The following is an 11449-nucleotide window of genomic DNA, read 5'->3' as shown; positions in this document are numbered from 1 at the left end:
AATACAAGAAAGAGAGGAGGACACGCAGCATGAGAAGCTCCCGAGAGAAAGGAGCTCTGTTTTGGGTAAAAATCAGTCCCTTTTTCTATCATGGAGACATCCAAGGGCGTAGGACACGTGCACTTCAGGGAACCAAGAGATGCTGTGCATTTCTCTCGTCCCCCTGACACAGCCACTAGGTGACGATGCTTCCAATTCTCTCTAAAGAAACCTTGCTTTCTCAGGCCCAGGTGTCCAGCTGCACACCAAGGACGTCCCTGGCTCCCAGGCAGAGTTCCCAGGCCCAAGGCCGAGCTCCCCTCCGAACCCCCATTCCAGCAGACCTTGCTCCTGGCATTGTGGAGCAGCCATTTCATGTCAGCCTTTTCTCCTGGCAGTCAGCTTAGCGCCGTAACCTCTGCCATCGGGGCGCCCGAGAGCCGTGTGAGGTCAGCAGAGAGTCACTGTCAGCCTTTGACCTCACAAAGGTGGGTGGCCATAAGTGCCCTGAGCGTCCAGCTCGCATTGAGTACTGCTGGTGGCACTCGAGGCGTGGAGGTCTGCATGGTGCAATGGGAGACGCCGATGTCCTGCTGCTGGAACAAGAGGCGCTGATGTGCTGCTGGTGCAGGAGGAGACGTGAAGGTGCTGCTGCTTAGAGGTGCTGAGGGGCGGGCAGCCTCAGCGGGCAGCTGAATCAGAGGGCAGGGAAGCCAAGCAGCTTCCTTCTCTGGGGAAGGGGGCACAGAGAAAGTGATTGGAAATGGGGTACAAGCCCTCAGCCTCTAAAAGCAATCCCTCAGATGTTTAGGCATAGTAAAGTTAGGTATATCTATTTGACTCTAGACCCCAACATGTTTGTTAGTGTTCTGGTTTGTCCACTGCTTTCTTGTGGGGGATTTGAGTTGGCCATTACTCTTTAGGTGAATGCTGACTTCATATCTATGGTGCACTTTATTCTTAAAATGGGAAGTTTCTACCAATTTCCCGTCCAAACTTGCTCATAAGCCAACTGCAGTCATCATTTCAGATGTGTCTCCCAACTTACACATTTCCTATTTCTCCTTGATATTTACTCAAGAAATTCATTTACGTAGAGACAACATATTCTTCTCTCAACTGGCATCTGGCTGGGCAGAATGATGTCCTTTCATTCCCTTCCAGGCAATAGGCAACTTGTTCCTTCTGTCTTGTGAACTCTTCCTCCTAAGTTCAATGTGAATACAAGTGGCAGAACTGTGCCTCATGTCTCAAATGAGTGTCAGGGCTGCCTTGTCCAGTGTATTCATACTGGAGGGAAAAAAAAATGAATAGCCATACACACTATATAACCACTAAACTTTTTCAGTCCTCCTTGTGCTAACAGTGCATGAACGTGAGGTTTTGTTGTCATTTTTGTTTGTTTGTTTGTTTGCTTGCTTTAAACTCCTGACTGCCATATAGCAAACATGACCAAAAAACACCCTTTTTTGAGAATCTCTGAGAATGGCTCTGCTTTGTATTATCACCTGTCACTTCACCTGAACCATTTCAATCACAAGCGATATCCTTCTGTCAGGCTTGGTAGTACTTCCCAACCTTATGTCCCCTGCAAATCTCAAAGCTCATGTGTAATTTTTAATCTTCAGCCACCATGTCCATACCGAACATATCTAACTTTGAAGTCAGCTCTGCCCTGAATAGGAGGTTGGGTTTTCAGAGGTCCCTTCCAGCCTACATTTCTCCATGAGTCTTTGCCTCCTTAGCAGCTGCAGTTTCAGAACTGTCTCTGAGAATTACCATAGGTAACGACTCCTTTGCTGGTAAGTCCCTCTTCAGTGTGAACAATTGTAAATTCCCTTTATTCACTTGCAGCCCCAAAGCCCAAATCCGTAGATAATGTATCAGAAGCTCACAGAAAGTGAAATAGATGTAATTCATCCCCTGTGTAAGGAAGAACTGGTCCTAGAAAGGAAAGCTATTAAATTATCTGGAAACAATTTAGCTCTGATAAATTATTTTGTAAATTACACATTACCCCCTCCTTCCCTGGTCTTAGCTGTTCTTGCTCCAAAACTTTGCATGGTGTTGATGTCAAACTAACAGGCCCACACTTGTCTGGATGACTCTTTACCCTCTTCTGGACAGAGGTGTATTTGTTACTCTCCCATTCTGGGGACTATCCCTGATTTGCACAATTGTTATGCATTTTTCCTACTTGACTTGTTGTTCTGTGTGCCAATGCTGTTAATAGGCTAGGTAGATATCAGCTTTTCATTTTTCACTTGAATCGCTATAGATTGTTATTTCACCTCAGATGATGTTGCGCCTAGTGCCCTACCCTCCTTTTCAATGGGAGTCCTGTCACTGCCCTTAATATCACATTGTTGTTGCTGTTAGATGCAGGAAATAAGATTTGCAGCATTTGAGACATCAGTAACTTTTGATCTATTTTTGCCTCAAGTGTGCAACTGTCCTAATTTGTTCTCTTTGTTCCCCCTGGTTTCTGTGGCTTAAGTACCACTTACTATTATTGTTTAATTTCCTATGTGAAGGAGGTTTTTGGTCATTCTTACTTTATTTCTGCAGGTTTTAACCTCTGAAACATGCCTTTTCTCATCGCTTTTTTCCTCTTTGAATTTTGAATTTTAACTATGCCTTCTCTGCACTCAAGTCCCAGAGCTGCTTAGTCAGACTCAATTATTCATTTCCTTAGATTTCAAAGTTTGCATTTCTAAGCCTCAAAACCTTCATTCTAAACCTGGTTTTGTCTGTCGTGAAATGTAAAATGAGAAAAGTCAGCTCATGATCACACTTTATTCAAATTTTACTACATTTAAACCCATACAGGAGCCAAGTCTAAAATGGTCTTATATTTTTTCACTTTTGGGAAGAAATCCATCACATAGTATACCTCTGTGAACATAAGTGGTAATTATCTTTCAATCTTTTGCTGGGAAGTTAAAGTCTCCCATAATTCCCATTATTGTTTACGTGTCTGATAACTGTACAGAGAGAATTCACTATTAGACTGGAGCTAAGAGCAAAGAGCAGGCTAGCAAGGCTGTCTATCTTTAGCAGTGATTTGCACAAAACCACTCTTTTGCTGACCCATAACATTTAATTTCTCCATCCTCTGCTTCTTGCTAACACAAAGCACCATCTTATTCCATCCATTTGCCTTGGTTTCCAGCCTTCCTGAGATTTATCAGTACTTGTATGACATTCATGCCTTTGTTTCACCCTTCCTGTGTTGACACTTGTCATAACAGTTTTAGATCCTGAACATGATCATCTCAAAGTTTGCCTGACAGTTAGGTCTTCCTCACATTGTCATAGAGTATCAGGTCTCTACCACTTGAAATAGATTGGATTGGATTAGATTATTGGCACCGTCTCTTGTGCTGGTAGTCCATTATCTTCACAGTCCGTACAACTGGCCATCAGTGAACATGAAGTGGCCTTATCCTGCCCATTTACCTTTCTGGAAATCAGCCACTCTCTCTGCCTAGAACAGGGAATGGATTTTCCTCACCTTTCTTCAAAAGCTCTGAAGTTTTCTGTGATCTTTCCAATTGTACGGTATGATAAGCTTTTGCTGCCACTGAAGGGTAGAAGTCATTATGAATAGTGCCAACAAAACAGAAACATAACAATGAAAACGATATTTTAATTCAGAATAGGTATTTGAAAAGTTCACCTTTTCTAGCACAAATGGGGAAAAGAAAAAAAGGAAGGAAAAAAAAAAAAAAAAGCAGTCCTAAAACATCAAAACTGTGGCCAAAGAATTAGAAGAAACACTATTTTTCCAAAGCTGCAATGTTTTCCATTCATCTGGCTGGGCCAGCAGAGCACTGGAGACCTGGATGCACTGTACTTATGGCTGGTTCCCCTAAATGACCTGCAGGGAGATCTTCTTCTCTCTATCCCTCTGTTTCTCCTTTCAATCTCTGTTTTGTCTGTTTGTATCACTAGCTCTTAAATCGCCACTGATATATGCACGTGCAGCACCCAGCACAACCTTGTTTCAGGCTCCAGCGCGACCTTTAGGCATTACCATCCTGTAAACAAATAACAATGATAGTGAGCGTAATTACAATCGTCAAACTATTCCAGCTCCACATCATTAGCCATGCCCTGAGCTAAATAACATTTTAATCAGTTTGATATGTCATCTGTGGCTTTCTTCACTGTCACTTGCAATCCAGCAAACTCCTTCCTTCACGTTTCTAGATTAGACAGAGGGTTCTCAACTGCAGACATCCAATTCCCTGTTCAGGAAGCAGCGAGACCTTTCCTCTTCTCACAGATTTAAGATGATAGCCAAGCATCATGAGACACAGTGCGTATGTCTCCTAGGCCCATCCCATGAGAGCAGGACATTTACCACACATGAGAAGAAGACTTAATGCAGTGGCAAAGCAAAATACTCGGTGTCAAAGCCATGTCTAGATGATCATTAAAGACAGATCAAAATTACCCAATACAGGAGGAAAATCTATCGTTTGTAGAAGATTATGTTCTCTGATTATTAGTTTCAAAATTAGTTTTTCCTTTGGATTTCCTCTGAACTTAAACTTAGTTTGGAATGCCTTTGGTTTTGAATATTTCTGAAATCGTATTACTTCTCCTAAGTAAGTTGCTAGTCTGTTCTGTTTACGTGAAATTCGAATAATATTGTGAAGTATCTGCCATCAGTTTTACTGTGTGCCAGGCTGAGTTCCCTGATGAATTTCAAATTTCAGATATGAAACAGTAAAGGTTAAAAAAAAAAAATGTTACAAAGGGTACTTCATGCAGTAGCATAAACTTCTGTTTTCTCAAAACTTGTATCAGTTCATCTCACCAGGACCAGCAGGGGAAGCACACTCTGCCTAGGCACTGGCAAAGGGACACAGTGAGAGTGTAGGGTCTCTTGCTGGGGCCATTCAAAATTTGACTGTACAAGCCCCTGAGCAATATGACAGGGCTTTAAAAATGGCCCTGCTTGAAGTACGCGGGTGATCTGGAGACCTCTAAGGTGCTTTCCAACAAAAGCTTTTCTATAATTGTATGAAATCACCTGCAATAGATTAACCCTGGTCATTATTCCTATCACAGGAAATAACTGTGACACCTGGGTAACAGGTGAGCTTACTGCGACACCAGGGAGAGCCTTCCTGTACTTAAAGGCAACCTGTAGGAAAGCTGGGGAGGGAGTCTTTATCAGGGCCTGGAGTGACAGGACAAGGAGTAACCGCTTTAAACTGAAAAGTAGCACCCAGAAAGAACGGAGTCACGCAACAGGATTCATTTCCAAAACCACCTCATAGACACCTGGGCCAAAGAGCAGGGCCTTGAGCGGGTATATCACAATGGCAGAGTTCATTTCCTTCCCAGTAGCTGGCACGTGCCGTTTTTTGGGATTTCGGGGCTACAGTGAGCTGCTAAGAGGGATGTCTTAGCTCTTGCAGGGCAGTGCTTCCACTAAGGCCAGGACTTTTCTGCATCTTCTACTGCCCTGCAAGCGAGGATGCTTGGGGCACACAGGAAGCTGGGAGGGGACACAGCTGCAGGGATTCCATAAGGCACAAGCAAATGCAGCCTTGGCTTGGTGACACTTTCTCTTGATTACTGCTCAACACAAATTACCTCGAGCAAGTCTACTGTGAGGACTAAAGGAAAGAGACGTATGGATGCTGCTAAGCTCTTCTAGCTTGTACCAGGTAGGAAAGATACCTCTGTAGCAGGCGTGAAGAGGATAGCACTAATTAATTAGATGAGAAGCGGAGGAAAGGCACTTAGAGGTAGTGAAAAGCAGTTAATGTGATGTTCCGGGGAAGCTTCAGTCTGCTTAAGGAGTAGCAAGAACAAGCCTAAAGTCATAGCCAAATACAAGAAAGAGAGGAGGACACGCAGCATGAGAAGCTCCCGAGAGAAAGGAGCTCTGTTTTGGGTAAAAATCAGTCCCTTTTTCTATCATGGAGACATCCAAGGGCGTAGGACACGTGCACTTCAGGGAACCAAGAGATGCTGTGCATTTCTCTCGTCCCCCTGACACAGCCACTAGGTGACGATGCTTCCAATTCTCTCTAAAGAAACCTTGCTTTCTCAGGCCCAGGTGTCCAGCTGCACACCAAGGACGTCCCTGGCTCCCAGGCACAGTTCCCAGGCCCAAGGCCGAGCTCCGCTCCGAACCCCCATTCCAGCAGACCTTGCTCCTGGCATTGTGGAGCAGCCATTTCATGTCAGCCTTTTCTCCTGGCAGTCAGCTTAGCGCCGTAACCTCTGCCATCGGGGCGCCCGAGAGCCGTGTGAGGTCAGCAGAGAGTCACTGTCAGCCTTTGACCTCACAAAGGTGGGTGGCCATAAGTGCCCTGAGCGTCCAGCTCGCATTGAGTACTGCTGGTGGCACTCGAGGCGTGGAGGTCTGCATGGTGCAATGGGAGACGCCGATGTCCTGCTGCTGGAACAAGAGGCGCTGATGTGCTGCTGGTGCAGGAGGAGACGTGAAGGTGCTGCTGCTTAGAGGTGCTGAGGGGCGGGCAGCCTCAGCGGGCAGCTGAATCAGAGGGCAGGGAAGCCAAGCAGCTTCCTTCTCTGGGGAAGGGGGCACAGAGAAAGTGATTGGAAATGGGGTACAAGCCCTCAGCCTCTAAAAGCAATCCCTCAGATGTTTAGGCATAGTAAAGTTAGGTATATCTATTTGACTCTAGACCCCAACATGTTTGTTAGTGTTCTGGTTTGTCCACTGCTTTCTTGTGGGGGATTTGAGTTGGCCATTACTCTTTAGGTGAATGCTGACTTCATATCTATGGTGCACTTTATTCTTAAAATGGGAAGTTTCTACCAATTTCCCGTCCAAACTTGCTCATAAGCCAACTGCAGTCATCATTTCAGATGTGTCTCCCAACTTACACATTTCCTATTTCTCCTTGATATTTACTCAAGAAATTCATTTACGTGGAGACAACATATTCTTCTCTCAACTGGCATCTGGCTGGGCAGAATGATGTCCTTTCATTCCCTTCCAGGCAATAGGCAACTTGTTCCTTCTGTCTTGTGAACTCTTCCTCCTAAGTTCAATGTGAATACAAGTGGCAGAACTGTGCCTCATGTCTCAAATGAGTGTCAGGGCTGCCTTGTCCAGTGTATTCATACTGGAGGGAAAAAAAAATGAATAGCCATACACACTATATAACCACTAAACTTTTTCAGTCCTCCTTGTGCTAACAGTGCATGAACGTGAGGTTTTGTTGTCATTTTTGTTTGTTTGTTTGTTTGCTTGCTTTAAACTCCTGACTGCCATATAGCAAACATGACCAAAAAACACCCTTTTTTGAGAATCTCTGAGAATGGCTCTGCTTTGTATTATCACCTGTCACTTCACCTGAACCATTTCAATCACAAGCGATATCCTTCTGTCAGGCTTGGTAGTACTTCCCAACCTTATGTCCCCTGCAAATCTCAAAGCTCATGTGTAATTTTTAATCTTCAGCCACCATGTCCATACCGAACATATCTAACTTTGAAGTCAGCTCTGCCCTGAATAGGAGGTTGGGTTTTCAGAGGTCCCTTCCAGCCTACATTTCTCCATGAGTCTTTGCCTCCTTAGCAGCTGCAGTTTCAGAACTGTCTCTGAGAATTACCATAGGTAACGACTCCTTTGCTGGTAAGTCCCTCTTCAGTGTGAACAATTGTAAATTCCCTTTATTCACTTGCAGCCCCAAAGCCCAAATCCGTAGATAATGTATCAGAAGCTCACAGAAAGTGAAATAGATGTAATTCATCCCCTGTGTAAGGAAGAACTGGTCCTAGAAAGGAAAGCTATTAAATTATCTGGAAACAATTTAGCTCTGATAAATTATTTTGTAAATTACACATTACCCCCTCCTTCCCTGGTCTTAGCTGTTCTTGCTCCAAAACTTTGCATGGTGTTGATGTCAAACTAACAGGCCCACACTTGTCTGGATGACTCTTTACCCTCTTCTGGACAGAGGTGTATTTGTTACTCTCCCATTCTGGGGACTATCCCTGATTTGCACAATTGTTATGCATTTTTCCTACTTGACTTGTTGTTCTGTGTGCCAATGCTGTTAATAGGCTAGGTAGATATCAGCTTTTCATTTTTCACTTGAATCGCTATAGATTGTTATTTCACCTCAGATGATGTTGCGCCTAGTGCCCTACCCTCCTTTTCAATGGGAGTCCTGTCACTGCCCTTAATATCACATTGTTGTTGCTGTTAGATGCAGGAAATAAGATTTGCAGCATTTGAGACATCAGTAACTTTTGATCTATTTTTGCCTCAAGCGTGCAACTGTCCTAATTTGTTCTCTTTGTTCCCCCTGGTTTCTGTGGCTTAAGTACCACTTACTATTATTGTTTAATTTCCTATGTGAAGGAGGTTTTTGGTCATTCTTACTTTATTTCTGCAGTTTTTAACCTCTGAAACATGCCTTTTCTCATCGCTTTTTTCCTCTTTGAATTTTGAATTTTAACTATGCCTTCTCTGCACTCAAGTCCCAGAGCTGCTTAGTCAGACTCAATTATTCATTTCCTTAGATTTCAAAGTTTGCATTTCTAAGCCTCAAAACCTTCATTCTAAACCTGGTTTTGTCTGTCGTGAAATGTAAAATGAGAAAAGTCAGCTCATGATCACACTTTATTCAAATTTTACTACATTTAAACCCATACAGGAGCCAAGTCTAAAATGGTCTTATATTTTTTCACTTTTGGGAAGAAATCCATCACATAGTATACCTCTATGAACATAAGTGGTAATTATCTTTCAATCTTTTGCTGGGAAGTTAAAGTCTCCCATAATTCCCATTATTGTTTACGTGTCTGATAACTGTACAGAGATAATTCACTATTAGACTGGAGCTAAGAGCAAAGAGCAGGCTAGCAAGGCTGTCTATCTTTAGCAGTGATTTGCACAAAACCACTCTTTTGCTGACCCATAACATTTAATTTCTCCATCCTCTGCTTCTTGCTAACACAAAGCACCATCTTATTCCATCCATTTGCCTTGGTTTCCAGCCTTCCTGAGATTTATCAGTACTTGTATGACATTCATGCCTTTGTTTCACCCTTCCTGTGTTGACACTTGTCATAACAGTTTTAGATCCTGAACATGATCATCTCAAAGTTTGCCTGACAGTTAGGTCTTCCTCACATTGTCATAGAGTATCAGGTCTCTACCACTTGAAATAGATTGGATTGGATTAGATTATTGGCACCGTCTCTTGTGCTGGTAGTCCGTTATCTTCACAGTCCGTACAACTGGCCATCAGTGAACATGAAGTGGCCTTATCCTGCCCATTTACCTTTCTGGAAATCAGCCACTCTCTCTGCCTAGAACAGGGAATGGATTTTCCTCACCTTTCTTCAAAAGCTCTGAAGTTTTCTGTGATCTTTCCAATTGTACGGTATGATAAGCTTTTGCTGCCACTGAAGGGTAGAAGTCATTATGAATAGTGCCAACAAAACAGAAACATAACAATGAAAACGATATTTTAATTCAGAATAGGTATTTGAAAAGTTCACCTTTTCTAGCACAAATGGGGAAAAGAAAAAAAGGAAGGAAAAAAAAAAAAAAAAAGCAGTCCTAAAACATCAAAACTGTGGCCAAAGAATTAGAAGAAACACTATTTTTCCAAAGCTGCAATGTTTTCCATTCATCTGGCTGGGCCAGCAGAGCACTGGAGACCTGGATGCACTGTACTCATGGCTGGTTCCCCTAAATGACCTGCAGGGAGATCTTCTTCTCTCTATCCCTCTGTTTCTCCTTTCAATCTCTGTTTTGTCTGTTTGTATCACTAGCTCTCAAATCGCCACTGATATATGCACGTGCAGCACCCAGCACAACCTTGTTTCAGGCTCCAGCGGGACCTTTAGGCATTACCATCCTGTAAACAAATAACAATGATAGTGAGTGTAATTACAATCGTCAAACTATTCCAGCTCCACATCATTAGCCATGCCCTGAGCTAAATAACATTTTAATCAGTTTGATATGTCATCTGTGGCTTTCTTCACTGTCACTTGCAATCCAGCAAACTCCTTCCTTCACGTTTCTAGATTAGACAGAGGGTTCTCAACTGCAGACATCCAATTCCCTGTTCAGGAAGCAGCGAGACCTTTCCTCTTCTCACAGATTTAAGATGATAGCCAAGCATCATGAGACACAGTGCGTATGTCTCCTAGGCCCATCCCATGAGAGCAGGACATTTACCACACATGAGAAGAAGACTTAATGCAGTGGCAAAGCAAAATACTCGGTGTCAAAGCCATGTCTAGATGATCATTAAAGACAGATCAAAATTACCCAATACAGGAGGAAAATCTATCGTTTGTAGAAGATTATGTTCTCTGATTATTAGTTTCAAAATTAGTTTTTCCTTTGGATTTCCTCTGAACTTAAACTTAGTTTGGAATGCCTTTGGTTTTGAATATTTCTGAAATCGTATTACTTCTCCTAAGTAAGTTGCTAGTCTGTTCTATTTACATGAAATTCGAATAATATTGTGAAGTATCTGCCATCAGTTTTACTGTGTGCCAGGCTGAGTTCCCTGATGAATTTCAAATTTCAGATATGAAACAGTAAAGGTTAAAAAAAAAACATGTTACAAAGGGTACTTCATGCAGTAGCATAAACTTCTGTTTTCTCAAAACTTGTATCAGTTCATCTCACCAGGACCAGCAGGGGAAGCACACTCTGCCTAGGCACTGGCAAAGGGACACAGTGAGAGTGTAGGGTCTCTTGCTGGGGCCATTCAAAATTTGACTGTACAAGCCCCTGAGCAATATGACAGGGCTTTAAAAATGGCCCTGCTTGAAGTACGCGGGTGATCTGGAGACCTCTAAGGTGCTTTCCAACAAAAGCTTTTCTATAATTGTATGAAATCACCTGCAATAGATTAACCCTGGTCATTATTCCTATCACAGGAAATAACGGTGACACCTGGGTAACAGGTGAGCTTACTGCGACACCAGGGAGAGCCTTCCTGTACTTAAAGGCAACCTGTAGGAAAGCTGTGGAGGGAGTCTTTATCAGGGCCTGGAGTGACAGGACAAGGAGTAACCGCTTTAAACTGAAAAGTAGCACCCAGAAAGAACGGAGTCACGCAACAGGATTCATTTCCAAAACCACCTCATAGACACCTGGGCCAAAGAGCAGGGCCTTGAGCGGGTATATCACAATGGCGGAGTTCATTTCCTTCCCAGTAGCTGGCACGTGCCGTTTTTTGGGATTTCGGGGCTACAGTGAGCTGCTAAGAGGGATGTCTTAGCTCTTGCAGGGCAGTGCTTCCACTAAGGCCAGGACTTTTCTGCATCTTCTACTGCCCTGCAAGCGAGGATGCTTGGGGCACACAGGAAGCTGGGAGGGGACACAGCTGCAGGGATTCCATAAGGCACAAGCAAATGCAGCCTTGGCTTGGTGACACTTTCTCTTGATTACTGCTCAACACAAATTACCTCGAGCAAGTCTACTGTGAGGACTAAAGGA

This window comes from Anser anser (assembly GCF_964211835.1).
Source record: "Anser anser genome assembly, contig: SUPER_17_unloc_2, whole genome shotgun sequence".
Classification (NCBI taxonomy): Eukaryota; Metazoa; Chordata; class Aves; order Anseriformes; family Anatidae; genus Anser; species Anser anser.
Note: the sequence above shows the minus strand (reverse complement) of the source record.